This window comes from Galeopterus variegatus, unplaced genomic scaffold (assembly GCF_000696425.1).
Source record: "Galeopterus variegatus unplaced genomic scaffold, G_variegatus-3.0.2 Scaffold3526, whole genome shotgun sequence".
Classification (NCBI taxonomy): Eukaryota; Metazoa; Chordata; class Mammalia; order Dermoptera; family Cynocephalidae; genus Galeopterus; species Galeopterus variegatus.
Window position 1 is genome coordinate 174,037 of NW_007729637.1, and position 18,095 is coordinate 192,131.

Sequence of the window (18,095 nt, forward strand, 5' to 3'; positions counted from 1 at the left end):
CCCCCCCCCCCCCATTGAGGTTTAATCCCTACTGTAACTGCTGAGGGTGGGAAATTCTATCATGGTAATTGAAAGGTAGGGCCTTGAAGAAGTGACTAGATTGTAGGACCATGCCATAATGAATGGATTAATAATGGTGGTCAGGGGCGAGCTTCTGAGGGTTTTAAAAGGAGAGTTAATAAGGAGGTTGTTCTCTGCTCTCTCTGCTTCCACCCACCATCTTGCAATGTGAGACCCCTAGGTCACTGTTGCCACCACCAGATGTGTTCCCTAGACTTTAAACTTCCCAGCCTCAGAAACTGTAAGAAATATATTGCGTTTTCTTTATAAATCACCCAGTTTCAGGTATTTTGTTATAATTAACAAAAACTGACTAATACAAATAATGATCTACTGTCACAAGCAAGCTAGCAAGTACCTGACTCACAGCCTTTGCACTTGTTCCTTTTGCTTGGAATAAGTACTCTTGCTCCAGAAGTCTGTATAGCTTGCTCCGTCATTTCTCTAAGTAAAATAGTATCTCTTCTCTCCCCCATCTACTATTAATTTCAAGTCCTTATCATGTTTAATTTTTTTCACAAAATTTATCATCAAATTACATAATGATTTCCTTGTTTATTGTCTTGTGCCCCCTCCTAAAAGGTAAACTCCACGAGGGCAGAGATTATATTTTTTTAATTCACTATTTTTCCAGCTTATGGAACATTGCCTGGGAATGTAGTAGGTATTAAAAGCTTGTTGGATACCTGAATAGACTGATGAATCAAAAACAACCTCATCTGACTCTTCTCTTCTCCTTCAGTTTATCCTACACATAAATATTTCTAGTTTATGAGTCCAATTCAAGTCACTCCTTTCTTGAAAACTTTTAATTATGTCTGCCTACCAGGTCAAATTTAAATTCATATTCATGCCATTCAAAGCCCTTCAACTCACTCTTCTTGTCTTATCTACTCCACATATACATTATAACCTGGATCACTTGTTGCTTGTGCTTGTTACTTATGCGCTTTTTCCAGTCCCTATCCTTGACCTTAGACACTTAAAGAACTTGTCAATCTTTTTATTCTCTTTTTAGCACCAAAGTGGACAACTAATGTTTTTGCATGTCCAGCATACACTCTTTTTGGAGGAAGATTTAGTTTTAGGAAACCTCCCTTCTCCTATTGGATACAGTGTTTCAATCCAAGTATATCTCTGACCAACAACTGGGCATGTCTTCCGAGAACTTACAAGTGTTAATCAGATACTCATTCTCCATAACTTCTATCAGAAATGTGAAGACTCAGGAATTGAGAACAGCTGAAGCCAATTTGTCTCAGTGGGAGTTCCTTGAAGAGACTGTCCTCTCACTACCTGTCGCCCAGAGCCCAGCAGTAGCCCTGGTTAATGACCTCTGGAAAGTCTGGTTTGTCAGCTTTGCTTTTTATTCTCTGAACTATCCCATGTTCTTCCAAGAAATTCCTTTATTCTTTTTTGTTTTCTTCAGTCTAATTTTAGCCAGAGTTGGTTTTTCTTTTTCATCCAAAGTACTTTAAGTTATACAAATATTTATTTAAGTTTCTCTTACAGTGTAGAAAACTGTGGATTTAAATCTTACAGTAATGATGACGTTGATAATCAAATAACAACAATGCTGGCTGGCTATCACTTATATAGTATTTACTATGTGCATGGCATTCTTCTAACCACTAATTACACATACAATCACTTGATCCTTACAATAACCCTACGAGATAGTGCTTTTACTAGCCCAATTTCTATATAAGGAAACTGAGGTACAGAGGATATAAATGGCAGCAGTGGAATCTGAAGCCAGGCAGCAGTCTGTCTCCAGAACCGCCCCCCCCCCCCATACTGCCTGTCTAGAAGAATTCTTCTTTTGTTTCTTGCAAGTTAGGTAACCCCAAAAGTAAACTAAAGCAGAAAATAACAACACACACAAAACTTTTTTTACTTTAAAACTCTCAAATGTTCATTTATCCCCTAGTCTTCCGATGTGAGCCTTTGTTTGGGAATGGCCAAGAGCTTGGAATTCTACACCTTTCTTATATAAACCACAATCATAATGCATCACCTGTGTACAGCGAAAATACAAAGTCTTTAAGTATTATTGAGTCTTTCCAAAGTGTTCCACTGAGCTTTTGTAGCACAGAGAACACTTTGCACACACCATACCATTTCCTCATGCTCTCCCTCTGGGCACCAGAAAGACTATGTTTCCAGCCTCCCTTCTAGTTAGGTTAGGGGCCATATGACCAAGTCTGCTCAATGGAATGTGTGCAAAAGTGTTACAAGCCACGTCCAGGTCTGGCCATAAAAATATTCCACATTATTCTCATTCTCCTCTTTCCCCGCTGAGGTGAACGTGGAGGGTGGCTGATATAAGATGGGGGAGAGCCATGCAACCTATTGGACCCAAGGGAGTGAGCAATAAACTTTAAGTCACCAAGATCTCAGGGTCTATTACAGAAGTATGCATTAATTGCTCTGATGCCATCTTTTTTTTTTTTTTGTCTTTTTGTCTTTTTCCTTGTCCGGCAACGGATCACAACCCTCAGTGTCGCCCCCGTACCAGACCGGGACCGGCAACGGGATCGCAACCCTCGGTGTTGCTCCTGTGCCTTGCTCAGCCAGTGAGCGGGAACCGGTCTGTATGTGGGATCCGAACCCTCGGCGGGAGCGCTGCCGCGCTTCCCAAGCAGCGCACTATCCAGTGCGCCACCGGGCCGGCCCCCTCTGATGCCATCTTCCTAGAAAAAGCTATATTGTTGCATTCATATTGCATTTGTTTAAATTATATAAGTATCATAAAAAACATTAACTGGCAAAAACGTATTTGGGACAAACACGATTGACTCTTGGTTAGCATACAGTAAAACTAGTAATGACCAGGTATATAAGAGAGTAGCCTATTAGTCACAAGTATTCAAAGCTGCCATGAAGAGCAGTCAGTATGTCTTAAAAGAGAATGTACAGAATCGGTCAATCTGGCAAATTAGGTAAAAGTTAAGCAAACTTTTATTGTGTGTACTAGAAATCTGAACAATAATTAATGCACAGAATAGTTACTATTACTTTCCTGAAGGAAATTTGAGTCTAACTTTCATTTAGACAAATATGGTGCAATTTAGTGGAAATCTTGAGTAAAAATAAAGAACTAGAATAAATGTTTTGAAAGACAAAAGAATGTATGAGTTGCTCTACAACATTTAGAGAAAAGCCAGTAAGTAAATTTGAGATATTTTTCTTACCCTTAAAGAACGTATAATGCGGGCCGGCCCGGTGGCGCACTGCTACAGTGCGCGGCTTGGGAGTGTGGTGGCACTCCCGCCGAGGGTTCGGATCCCACATACAGACCGGTTCCCGCTCACTGGCTGAGCGAGGTGCGGGCGCAACACCGAGGGTTGCGATCCCGTTGCCGGTTCCGGTCCGGTACAGGCGCGACACTGAGGGTTGCGATCCGTTGCCGGACACGAAAAAAGACAAAAAGGAAAAAAAAAAAAAGAACGTATAATGCAACATAAGAGAAAAAACAAATTCATCCAAGGCAGAATGTGAGACTTGTTCTAACAAAAGCAGAAAGAAAGTGCCATAAGACAACAAAGAAGACGGGAATTAACTGCACCTAGAAGACAGAGAGGGGCTTTACAGAGGCAGTAAAATTTAAGATTGTCTTAGTTTGGATCAACACTGACCCAACCAGAGGCAGACCTTGTCACAAGGATTGAGGGCAAGTCGTTTGTTTGGGTGGTTCAGTAGAGAAATGGGGTGTGTATTAGTCTGTTTCTCATGCTTATAACAAAATACATGGAACTGGGTAATTCATAAGAAAACGAAATTTATTGCTTACAGTTTCAGAGGCTTGGAAGTCCAAAGTCCAGGGAACACATCTGGTGAAGTGACTCTTCAGCAATGCAGGGCATCACATGACAAAAGTGACAGAGCAGAGACAGACTCTCCTTTGAAAGCCACTAGAACCACTCCCATTATTCCAAGAATGGATCAATCCATTCATGAGGGTGCAGTCCTCACAATCCACTCATCTCTTCAAGGTCCCATCTTTCAAGCACCATAATAGGATTTCCCACTCTCTTAACAGTCACAGTGGGGATCAAGCTTCTAATACATAAAACTTGGAGGACACAATTCAATCCATATCAGAGTGGTAATAGAGGGAGGAAGGTAGCCAATCAGGGGTGTCATTAGTAAGCTATGACAGTGGTTCTGAAGCTTAAACTTATGAGAGAGCTCTGAGAAACAGGATAAAACACATACCCCAGAATTATTCCAGTCAAGAAGTAAAGGAGCTGAAAAATTTCACGCCCACATTCCTCAGTCACTGGCTAAGGGATATCTCTGGAAGGATGTTCATTTCAAGGCGTTTCTGGCCTACAGAAGTATAACTTCTACCCCTGAAGTTATGAACTGAAGAAAATAAAAGAAATTAAGTTCTATAGCAAATACAAGTAATCTTTGAAAATCTGCAAGTATTTGCTTGCCATTTACTGAGCATCTCCTATTTGCCAAACACACATAGTATAATGATTTAAAGTAGGCAACTTCTCAGCTGTCACTTCCAAAGTATTGCCATCTCACTGTAAACAGTTTAAAGGTTAAATAGCATAATGGTTTTTTCATAAGCAAAGCAATTTAGTTTGTCTTCTGTTAAATATTCCTCATAATAGGAAAGAAGGAATTTAACACCTGGCAGATAAACCTAATCTACTGCAATGATTCCTGGGTAGACGTGACTTTCGAGTGCTAACTGTAATCATTCTAAAACAAAACGTTGGGGAAAAGAAATTGACAGCAATCTGAATTGTAAATATATGACTATGATCTAAAACTTGGAGCCATAAAAGCACTCCAAGCTAAGCAGTAACTTTTAATACTACTTTTATTACTTAATGCTTTATACTTCTTGTTAATCTAATCAGTTTCCACTACTAGAAAGCGCCCATTTGAGTCACTCAAGCAAACAACATTCTATCATGCTACTTTATCTTTGCTTTTCCTAACCATCATTTAATATTTTTTAACCTTCAAACTCAGAACCTATCTAAAAGTCATAACTCACTATCCAAATAAGGATTTGATCTGAAGAAATGGGCAAATGAATTCTAATTTAGTGCTACCTCTGAGTTCACAGGGGCTCAAATTATAACATACAGATTTTGATGGGTACAAGTTAGTCATTGTCACTGAGTTTACTTACACAAAAGGAAGAGACAATGCAACCAAATTAAAAACAAGCAAACAACAAAAAACCCAAAGGTCTTTTATTGCTTATTACAACTCCCATGCTGCCCCCAGATTTGGAGTATTCTTGAGGGGCTATGGAAGAGGTTAGGAGTAGCGAAAACATACATGAACTAGAGTCAGAAGAACAGAGTTCAGGGACTTCCCTGATGGCTAGGTTGCTACAATACATACTTACTGAATGAATAAATGTATAAACACTCACGGCACTGTCTGTCCAATTTAAAACTCCAAGATTTTGGTTATTTTTCTATTTGGCCTTTAATCAATACTTTCTTAAGTTCAAAATCCAGCTTTGTCATTTAATGCTGTGTGAGCTTGAACCCTTAGATTTCCAGGAACCCTTAGATTTAATTCCACTTCACTGGGCTACTGTGAGAAGAAAATGAGATAAGATGTACAGAAGAGCATAACACAATGTCTGGCATAAAGCCCCTTCTCCCTTTTGCCCCTCTGTTACTGTACTGATTTTGTTTGTTTGTAGACTATAAGCTTCCCTAGGGACAGGGACATGTTGTATTTATTTTCTAAAGCTTCCCTGCACTTAGTCCAGAGCTTTACACAGAGCGGCTTTACAGTAAATATGAAAAAAAGCAAACGTTTGTTGAAGTTAATTGTTCTTATGCTGTGGCCCTAAATGAAAATGGAGACACGTACAATGTTTTTGAGCATTAAAAAGACATGGGAAATGGTTTAGGAATTTTGTATATCAGTTTATGTGGTAAGTGACTTTAATTATATGAATAAGATTGAACCTTGTAATCAAACTTGCCATAACATGTATTAATAAGTGAGCAGGTCCTTCAAACTAATCACTATGGAAGACCGTTCTAATATTTCGCTTTTGCTCAGAGCATTTTTAAATAACGGTTTTCATAGCTTGCTTATGAACAATGCAAGAAAATCAGCATAATTATTTTACAGTCAGATTTAGATTTTATACCCAAAAGATAATATATAATCACCACTTTCCAACTTAGTGATCTGCCGTAGCTCAAATAAAGCGTTAAAATACAAAGATCTCCCAGTCCAATGATATACAGAAAAATATGGAAAATAAATGACATATGTTCTGAAGACAATTTCAAAATTCCCAAAGATATAATGAGCAATAGCTATGCTGTCTAATAAAGATAGTCTCACAAGAAGTTTATTTGGAATAGGGTAATACTCATTCAGATACTTCTAGATAGATATTTAAGAACATATTCATCACATTCTTTTATGGCATATGAGGCTCTACAAGAGCCTTATTAAATGTATATATATATATACACACAGGTTATTTACATACTAAGTGGACAACTAGGCAGACCAGGCTCACAGCCTTTCTGTCCACCTCAGTATCTGCCATCCTCAAGGTCAATAAAGATGAACCATCAAAATCTGTATTTCCTATCCCCTAATCCTCTCCTTTCCTATGATCCTCTCTCCTCTTCCACTTCAGTCACTCATTCTCTTAAACACAACCTAAACCTTATGATCACTCCAAATTGCTCTAGTTCCAAAATCACTAATGCAAACCACCCACTCACTGTTCACGGCTCTTATTTTTCTAGCTTGCTTGCTCATCTACTCCCACCTTAAGCATTCTTTAACCTAACTGGGGTCTCTAGAACCTCCTATTGAGTTGCTCTTGCATATCCTAACTTACCCTCAGCTCTTCCCCCCATCTTCACTACCATCACCTGGTCCAAGCCCCACTGTTTCTCACCAGCACTGTTAGGATAAACTCCGTTTCCAATGCGTCTCCCTGCTTCTGTGTATTCTTCTCAACAGCCTAGCAGTCAAAGAGATCATTTTTATATAGGAGTCAGATCATGGGACTCTTCTGTTCAATACTGTCTAATGGCTTCACTCAGAGTAAAAGTCGAAGTCCTTACAATGACCTATAAGAGTGGACATGATCTGGTTCCTTGTTGCATCTGTGACTTATTTCTTTTTACTTTCCCCCTTGTTCACTGTAATCCAACCATACTGGATTCTCAACTCTGCTCATCAAATGGACCAGGTACTCCCATCTCAAGGGATCTGTACTGCTCTTCTCCCTGTCTGGAATGTTCTTCTTTAAGTGTCTTCATTTCTTACTCCTTTAATCCCTTCAAGTCTCTGCTCAAATGTCCCTTTTTCAATGAAGCATTTTGACCCTCCTATTTAAACAGGCAAATGTCACTCCCCTATCTCACCAGTTCTACTTCTGCCCTTCCCTGCTTTACTTTTCTCCATAGAACATTTCACCATCTGACATAATGCATATTTTAAAATTTTTTATTGTCTGTTGTCTATTGTATCCCCATTAGAGTATAAGATTCATAACAGTGGTGATTTTTGTCCATTGTTCACTGCTATATTCTCTGTGCCTAGAACAATGATTTGCTCATACTAGGCACCCAATAATTACTTGGATTTAATAAATTCAGCTTAGAGCCTATGGTTCATTATTTCCACCATACTTTTGCCACTGAATTTTGTATATGTAAATATCTGGGTGATTAAGTTAATTCCGGAGTGAACAAGAGGGAAAAGCTTCACTAAAGTTTTGATTTAGATCACCTTCTGAAGAGAAAATCTAGAATCATTCTGCAGCTGAAGAAATTAAACCATGGCTGTTAGACACTTATTTAAAAGATGTGCTTCTCCTAACCTAGGTATTCAGGAATACAGCCTTGACCTTCCAGTTTGGGAAAAAAAAAGCATTTCTACTTATACTCCTTCCTTGAAACCTACAAAAAAAAATAATAACGAAAGAGAAAAGAAAGCTCCATCTTAAGTGAAGCAAGAAATGGCCATAACTGTAGACCACCAACTGTGAAGACTATTTGCCAGATTCATCAAGATGCAGACCAGAATGCCAAGACACAACACATAGTCTCAGGAGACAACAGATTTCTCCAAATGTCACAGTGCTGAGGTCGATACAAAATTCCTTTCATTGGAGTAAATAGATCTGGTGAACATGGTCAAACCATTGCAGAATCTGGAAAAACCCTGTAGAGACCTAGATTCACTCTCAAGAAATGGCAGGGAAAGTAGAGTTGATGGAGGAGTCATGTAGATAAACTAAAATCCTTATCTTCGCCCTGGCTTCTTAGAAGAGGAAGTCTGTCTTGAAGTGAGGCTGATGAAGAAGTCATGATCAATGTTGCAGCTACTGGCTAGAGTCAGATGAACAGAAGCAGACATCAGGCCACACCCTTTTCCAGCCTATGACAAAAAGAGCTTCAAGGAGAATCACACCAACTTCCTGCTTGCACCAAATGGATAAAATGAAAAAAAACCTAAAGTACAGCTTCAATTAAATCCATCCTGTTCCTAAAGCTTTTAATTGTTCTCCATTCCTATGTTTTAACTCTCTAGTTAAACTCTATTTAAGTTTTTTAGTTTGTTTTTTTTATTGTGGTAAGAACATTTAACATGAGATCTACCCGCTTAAATTTTTAAGTATACAATACAGTACTGTTAACTATAGGCATGATGTTGTAGAGCAAATCTCTAGAACTCATTCACCTTGCATAACTGAAACTTTATACCCACTGAACAGCAACTCCCCATCTCCTCCTCCCCAAGGCCTCTGGCAACCACCATTCTACTGTGCGCTTCCATCAGTCTATTTTAGATACCTCATATAAGTGGACTCATGCACTACTTGTCCCTCTGTGACTGGCTTCACTTAGCACGACATCCTCAAGGTTCACTCATGTTATAGCACATGGCTAAATTTCCTTCTTTTTTTAGGCTGAATAATATTCCACTGTATGTTTATATTTTATTTGTTCATCCATCAATGGGCATTTACATAGTTTTCACATCTTGGTTACTGTGAATAATGCTGTAGTGAACACGGAAATACAAATATCTCTTTGAGATCCTGATATCAATTCTCTTGACTAAATATCCAGCAATGGAATTGTTGGGTCATATGGTAGTTCTCATCGTAATGTTTTGAGGAGCCTCCATACTGTTTTCCACAGCAGCTGCACTGTTTTACATGACCACCAACAGTGCACAAGGACGCCCTTATCTCACATCATCTCTAATACTCATTCTATTTTGGTTTTTTGATGACAGCCATTTTAACAGGCATGAGGTGATATCTCACTGTGGTCTACTTAAAAAAGTAGATTGTTTTTACTTTTTTATATATTTATCTTTCTTACTTCCATGGTCTTGGCAATTTTTTATAGCGTTAATAACATTGGGCCTTGCGTTATCTTGTTATAGGCAGAATGAAAGGAAGCACAACAGCAACACACATTGAATCCAGAAAACTTGGCTTCAAATACGTGTCCTAACACTTAATATTTGAATGGGTGCGAGTGATTTAACCTCTGAAGTCCTCAGAATTCTCCCCTATAAAATGCAATTAATAACAGCTACCTTATGGAGCTAAGATTAAAGATTTCAGATAAATCAAACTGAAATGGAAAAATCTACTGTGAAAAACCAAAATTACTTAAAATTTTTTCTTATGAATATAGAATTATGATTCATTTTCCGTAAAGCAAATCTTGATCAACACATTTAATATTAAAATCACATCTTTCTGTTCATTAAGGGTGTAATCAGATTCTTGTCCTTCCAAAGGCAAAAGGATACTTAATTTAATCACACTAAGAAAACTAGAATACTGAATTAATAGTAAGAAATGTCTAGAAGTGGTAACACTTCTGCCAAGTGTAATACATCTGATTGGCAGCTTTGTTTTTCTGCTGTTTTTCTTCTATGATCAAGCTCTATTCCCTTTAAGATAAAGAGAAGTAAGGCAATATCATGTGACACTAATTATTTCTTTACTTTAAAGCCAAAATGTATTGAAAACTTGCTATCATTATTTCATTAGTCATAACAAAAAATGGCAAATTTGTTACTGCTATTTTCCTTATTTTACAGACGAAGAAACCAAGGTTAAAGGAGAGATTAAGTGGTTTGCCCAGAGTTACATAAATTGGAAGTTTTAATCATTCTGTCTGATTCCAGAATGCTTTCCTCTATGCTTAACACTTATTGATCTAATAAAATAAAATAAAACTTATTCATCTGCTGAAGCATCTCTTTGACCAGATTGTTTCAAAGTACGCCAGTGGTTTCATCAGTTACGCTTCACATAAGGAGAAAAAAATTAGTATGTTACATTTCTATAATACTTTACTGGCTTTGAAAACACTTTCACAAGCATTAATGGTTTGAATCTCACAATAAATCAATAGGGTTTTCCTGATTAACAAAAAAGATTAACAGAGACATTATAAATTACTCACAGTCACATTGCTGAGTAGCTAGGTTAAATATACATGCCTTTTAACCCTAATATCAGTGTTCTTTTAAAAAATGTTAAAGACTCTAGAAGTATTTAGTATCTTTCTTAAATATGGCAGTCATGAAGTTCTGAATGAATTATCATGTTTCCAATTTTATTCAATTAATTTTAAAACATTTTTTATTTCATAGTATGTACAATCTATGATCACAGATGTTATTTTAGCTAAAATGAATTGACTTCAAGGAATTTTCAATGACAGGTACTGTGCTCACCAGCTTGACTAGCACGGGAAATGGCATGTTCACAGGCATGAGGCCTGACATGACATGGTTCCTACAATAACATCAATCAATCACTGCTTGTGCATCAAATGTATGGGAGAGGGTAGTGAGAAGAAGTACACATAGGTAGGATTGGCTCAAATCATGAAAAGCCTTGTCATGCTAGGTTTTGGATTTTATACTGTAGGGATAGGTCAGGAGAAATCACTGAAAAATTTTGATGTGGACAATGACATGTTAATATTCGCACAATAGGAAATAATTCAGGCAGCAGAAAAGGGAGAATGGAGTCCAGGGGAAGACTAGAGTCAGGGAAACCAGTAAGGAGGCTATCGCAGTCATCTCCCAAGCATTAATCAGTTTCCAAATCTGGCTGATTATTAGAATCACCAAGGGAGCCTTTTAAAATACAGTTTTGGGAGCTGAATAGGAGTTTCTGACTTAGGACTGGAGCCATGCTATGGTTTGAATGTTTGTCCCCTTCAAAACTCATGTTGAAATTTAATTGCCGTTTTAACAGTATTAAGAAGTGATTAGGCCATGCGGACTCCATCTTTATAGGTGGAATAATGCTATTATAAAGGGCAAGTTTAGCCCCCTTTTGCCTCTTCGCCCTTCTGCCATGTAGACAAAGCATTCCTCCCCTCCAGAGGACACAGTGTTCGAGGCACCTCCTTAGAATCAGAATCTCCAAACCTGCTGGCCCCTTCATATTGGACTTCCTAGCTTCTGGAACTGTGAGCCAAATACATTTCTGTCCATTACAAATTACCCAGTTTGTGGTTTTCTGTTATAGCAACGCAAAACAGACTAAGGTCACCAGGTAATTGTGAAAGCAAGCCAGGTGTAAAATTAACTTGCCTAAATGAGAGGCAATGAGGAAACACTAGTGACGTTCGGGGAGAAGGAAGAAATTTAAGAAATACTTAGGCAGTAGAATTAATAGGGTTTAGTGACTTAGTCAACTTGGGCTGCTGTAACAAAGTACCATAGCCTGGGTGGCTGATAAGCAACAAAAACTTATTTCTCAAGTCAGGAAGTCAGAGATCAGGGCGCCAGCATGGTTGGGTTATGGTAAAGGCCCTTGTTGTATCCTCACATGGCAGGAAGACAGTAAGCTAACTCTCTGGCCTCTTTTTATAAGGGTACCAATCCCATTCACGAGAGCTCCACTTTTATGATCTAATTACCTCCCACAGGCACCACCTCCAATACCGTCACATAGGGATTAGATTTCAACATAATAGTGATTGATGGGTATCAATCTACAGCAATTGTGTGGATGGATGAGCCATTCATGAAGCCCCAGAATACAAGTGGAGTATTAGACCTTCATGAGCAAGGAAAGATGATGAGACAATTCATGGAACGCACAGGTTCAAGTGACTACTAGGCAGTTAGATATGTATGTATGTGTGGTCTGCCAGGCAGAGCTATGGATTTAAGACGTGAGAATAAGCCTAGGAAATAGCAATGTTTAAGTCTGACTGAGAAAGGAAAACCCTCAAAGTTGACTGAAGGGAGGCAAGAGAAATAGGAAGGAAACAAGAGTCATTAAATATTCATTCATTACTTAGTGGGTAAAGTCTGGGCTGGGAACAGAGTGAAGAGCCTGAATTCCAAGATAATGAGTGTGAATTTCATACTGTCAGCAAAGGAGACAGGAGGCAAAACAACAGCAGCAGCAAAAGGTTTGTTTACTTAAAGTAGAAATATGATCAGATCTGCTTTTTTAGGTGGGAAGGAGATGCGAGGAGGGTGAACCTGGAGGTGGGATAACATTTTGAAATTGTGGGACTATGATAAGGGCCTAATCTAAAGCAGTGGTAGTGGGATGGACAAGAGACACTCATTTCAAGAGATCTGTATAAGGCAGAATGTGAATCCCACTGGGAATGGCTTAAAAAAAAAAAAAAAAGGAGTTAAGGATAAAACTAAGGATTCTAGCTCGCCAGGTATTAAGGACTAAAAGTCTATGTCCACCCCAAAATTCATGTGTTTAAAATCCTAAGGCCCAATGTGATAATATTTGAAGGAGGAGCCTTTTGGTGGTAATCAGGGTTAAATTAAGTCATAAAGGTGGGGCCCTCATGATTAAGGAATTAGGGCCCATATTAAAAATGGAGGAGACACAGGATCTTTCTTTCTGCTCTCTGCCATGTGAGGACAGCAAGAGATGGCCATCTGCAAGTCAGGAGGTGGGCTCTCACCAGACACCGGATCTGCCAGCACCTCGATCTTGACGTGTGAGAAATAAATGTTTGCCATTTAAGTCACCCAGTCTATGACATTCTAGTATAGTGGCCTGGGCTAAGATAGCAGGCCAAGGGACTGGAAAACTATGGTTGGAGAGGACATAACATCAACAAGTTTTGGAGATGAGGTTTTTGGTGTGATAAATTTGAGGCACCAGCATGGCTTTTCATCGGTAGTGGGAAATATAGCTCTACTGCTTTTAGGATAGGCTGGAGCTAGAGAATGATTTAGAAGTATGGTAAGTGAAGTAAAAGACAGTCATCCAGGCAAATTTACATCTAGTGAGAATAAATGAGAACCAGGGGTAAATGGGGAGTCAGAATGTAGTACTCAGGATGAAACATAATACTGCAAATACTGCCTAACCTACACTAAGTACAGTGCGACTGTCATATATATATATATATATTTTTCTTTTTGGGGGGCAGTTTGCCAGTACAGGGATTGAATCCTGGATCTTGGTGTTGTCAGCACCATGCTCTAACCAACTGAGCTAACTGGCCGGCCCCATTATATTCTTTATTCTGGATACTCTTAGCACACACTGGGTGTCTGAATTTTTTTTTTTTGGCAACCACATCACACTGACATCTCCTACTGTGTTACAAATTAGCTAAAATCCGTGGATTATTTTCTATTTAAATATTATTAATTTTTACCTCTTTGCAATACTTGTGCAAATCCTTTTACAAACCTATGAATAGGACTTTCCAATTACAGTCATGTACCATATACTGATGTTCTGGTCAGTGTCAGACTGGATATAGGATAATGGTCCCATAAGATTATAATGGAGCTGAAAAATTCCTATCACCTAGTGACATCGTAGCTGTCATAGGACAACACGTTACTCGTATAGGACCAAATAGGCTATGCTGTATAACGTAGGTGTAGGTGTGTACGTAGTACCCTACACCATCTGGGTTTATGTAAGTATACTCCATGATATTCATACAACAAAATCACCTACAGATGCATTTCTCAGACCATATCTCCATCATTAAGCAACACGTGACTATATATTGATTGTACCAGATATGATGCTTTTGGTGCAAGAAACAGAATATTTCGCTAACAGTAGTTTACTACCTCAAGGACATTTATTTCACTCGTGCAACTAAAAGTCCAGAGGTTTTAGAAGTCCATGTGTTTTCGAGATTGGTTCAGCAGATAAGCAATGACATGAGGAGCCCAGGCTTTTTCCTCCTTTACCTATGCCAACCTCAGTTGTCAGTGACACAGTCATCAAGGTCCAAAGATGGTGGAGGCAGCTATAAGCATCATAGCTCCATACAAAAACATCCAAAAGCAGGACGGGAAAGGTGAACATCTTGACTCACAGGCTTGCTGTCCTTTTTTCTCTTTTTAATTTGATTTTTTAATTTAAAATAAGTTTTTTATAATTTACATACAGCAAAATGCATAAGTCTTAAGTGTACAGTGGGATGAGTTTTCACCAATATAAACCCATCTCTATTAAGGTACAGAGCATTTTTATCACCCCAGAGAGTTCCCCTGGGCACCTTCCTAGTCAGTCACCACTATGGCTATTCCCAACCCCACCCAGAGGCAAGCACGACTCTGATCTCTTAAACCATTCTCCCTTTTTTGCAATCAGGGATAAAAATCTTCCCAGAGGCCCTCTGCCCCAGCACACTTGTATCTTCTTGGCCAAAAAGTCAGCTTGTCTCAGCTGACCTTTGAGTCAATCATTGGCTAATGAGGGTGGCACTATAGATCATTTATGATTCATCCGTCCCTTGGGGATGTGGGAGAGGCCCATCTGATCTCAGCACATTGCTACAGGCCCAAATAAATCTGTTTTGTCATTGTTTTTATTATTTTCTAGCAAGGAAGAAGAGGGAAATGGCTGTACACGCGCGCGCACACACACACACACACACACACACACACACACTACTTTGTCAGTCTGTGTATCCACACATCTAATCTGTCCTATTCTTCCAGCCTTCTTTCACTTACAAATGTGCTAATTATGCTCTCATTCAAGTCAATGATTAAAATACTGAAAATGTCACAAACAAATGTAGAGACCTCCCCTGAAGTTAATACCAACCCACATTCCATTATTCTAACCAAAACTCCTCATCCAGGTCCAAATACAACCAAACATATTCATGCAAGGATATCATGAGAAACTTCATTCAACACTTTATTACTCTGTTTCCCAAACTAGGGTATACACAGGTATGTCAATATATACTTTTCCCCCTAAAAGCCATATATCTAAGTACTTTTCATGATACTTAGCTTATTATCAGCTTATCATAAAATGTCTCCGTCACTCTCGTGTATTTATCACTTGTTTTGTGCCCATTTCCTCTCTTTGTATACAAGGGAGGTATATTAGTCCATTTCTGTCACTTATTACAGAACACCTGAAACTCAGTAATTTATAAAGAAACAGAATTTATTTCTTATAGTTTTGTAGGCCGAGAGTCCAGGGCCTTGTTCTTGGTGGTGGTTCTACAGTGACACAAGGTAGCATTTGGCAAGAATGGCTGAGCAAGACAAAGCTAAGCTTCTTACCCTCCTTTTAAAGCCATCAGAACCACGCCCATTACTCCATGAATGGATCAATCCATTTTTAAGGCCCTCGTCCTCACAATCTAATCACTTCTTCAAGGCCCCACATTTCAATTACCATAATAGGATTTCCCACTCTCTTAACAGTTATGGTGGGGACTAAGCTTTAATGAGTTTTCAGGGGACATTCAATCCACAGCACGAGGGGTCTTCAAAAAGTTGGTGAAAGAATTCATAATATCATTTAATTCAGTTTTTCTATGAACTCGTTGAAGTACCCTCGTACTTGCAAAAGCTGAGCTCATGTGAGAGAATGAACAGAAAGATAGCCTGTTTTCTTTAGTTACCCTTCCGTTTTTCTTCTGTTTCAGTTTGTTAGTGATTTCGTGGTAAGTCTCCAAATTCCTTTTAAATTCAGCTTCCTTTTGGTTTCTATCTAATGTTTTTCTAAGATCATTGGAATTTAAAAAAATCTGCTTTCTAAGCAATGCCTAGATTTACATATCTAACTGTGGCTAGCATGTTCTTTTATTATTTTTTGTTGTGTTTTTTGTGGCTGGCCGGTACAGGGATTCAAACCCATGACCTTGGTGTTATAACACTATGCTCTAACCAACTGAGCTAACTGGCCAGTCTTCCTTTTATTATTATGAACTTTAAAATGGCATTGGCACACCCCTTTAAAATGATTTCCATAATGTCTATTTCATCCTTATTGGTTATAATTAAGTCCAGAGAAGCACATTACTTTGTTGCATTTTCTACCTTCTCCTAGATGAGAGTATCAGCCTAGATGAGACTATCATCAAGATCAGTAAACAAACAAACAAACAAAAAACATCAAATCTTCTGCTTTAGCAGAATGGTGCTTCCAGGGCGTAGACATGTAGTTTCCAGTCATGGCACTTATCTGCCTCTAGGTCAGATCTGATACTTGCATTAGGAAAGCAGCAATCATCTTCATCTAGTTAAGATATCTGTATTTGGCTCCCACAGTATTATCAGTTTATGTGTCTTACCTTGTACTCTCACAAGTACAAGATATGTTCTCTACCAGCCTTAAACCTAGTAGCTCAAGGATTTCCAAGTAGTGTATTTTCCCACATAACTCAACCTGTGTTATTTTACTTTGCATAGCATATAATCTCCCATTGGCATATTCCAGAAATTAGGTATATTGCAACAAGTCTGTCATGCCTAAGAGATCATATTTACCTATTTCCATCATATTTTAGGTTTACATTATCTTATCAGCCTTAGTAAAAAACGTACTAGTGTTAAGTGTTTATCAAAGATATAGCTGAAAGAAGGTCAATCATCTTTTAATATTTAAAAAAGGGATCCTTCACAAAGTAGTATAGGCACCAAGGAACAAACTTAAAGGAGACTTTTTTCTACTTCAAAAATAATTTATTTTTTCTTTAGTAAAACTGAAATAAGTGGGGTTTTTCTTTTCTTTTTTTCTCTTGTGAATCAATGAGATCCTTTTTTCAGCTACTGGGTAACCTTCAACTTAAGTTATACTTGACATACTCCAATTATCTGATTTTATCATTTTATCTGAGCATTGTTTTTCTCTTACTTCAAATTTCAGTTTAAAGTTTTCTTTATCAGGTTGGCAAGATGCCTGCAAAATGCATTCTCTCAGTTCTCAAGAGATACACTCAATCCCTTATAGGGAGTCTGTTACACTAACAGCATGAGCTCTAGTTCAGAAAAGCTAGTTGGGGTCATCTTTTCCTGCTTTCATAGAGTGCTACTTGATAGCTACTACTTTTTCATCTTTCTTCAAAGAAATAGTCTCAACTGGAAAAGGAGATGAAAACGCCACTTCAAATGCCCAAACCAAGTGCCAATTATCATTCATTGCCATATGAGTCAACAAGAATACGGTGTGGTCTGTAAATTTGATAAGACTCAGAAAACCTCCTGAGGAAATTTCTCCTATCAGTTCCATCATGATTTACCTCAATATAAACAAGAAAGAAATCAGATACCTTCCTTCTTTTCCCATATCTGGAGGATTTGGTTTGGATGTTTATACTCTGACAAGAGTATAAATGCCTTTAGAGACCTACAGGCATTTACTTAATGTGTAAAGGATATGTTATAAATTATCAGTCAGTGTATAAAAAGATATAGATAATATTGTCAAAGACTCCTTTATGGGTCTTTAAAATACACTCCCTTACTGATGATGGTTACCAAGAACTCATACATAGAACTTAAAATCTGAGGTTGAGCTTGAAAGTATGCCAGACATAAGACAGGCAGAAAGACGTAGTAATATTGTCTTCAGGAATGCACAATCCAGTTAGTAAGCTGGCACTCCTGAACCTAGCCACGTGTACACATCCTGCTGCTGTAACATCAGGCTTCTGTTAAAAGGGTGGTACACCCAATTGACTGGAGCACTGGGCTCATGTGAGTGCTTTTTAGATGATTTTATAGCAACAATGAAACATAAAATCAATATTACTTGAGAATCT

General features: G+C 38.3%; 1 protein-coding gene across 1 annotated transcript in view; it reads right to left on the bottom strand.

The window, feature by feature from the left end:
- The window catches only part of LOC103600974 (protein FAM13A-like), a gene marked incomplete at its 5' end in the record, with an annotated part of 191,672 nt that overhangs the window by 172,139 nt on the left and 1,438 nt on the right, over positions 1-18,095 (bottom strand). The gene's annotated exons all lie outside the window — the stretch shown is intronic.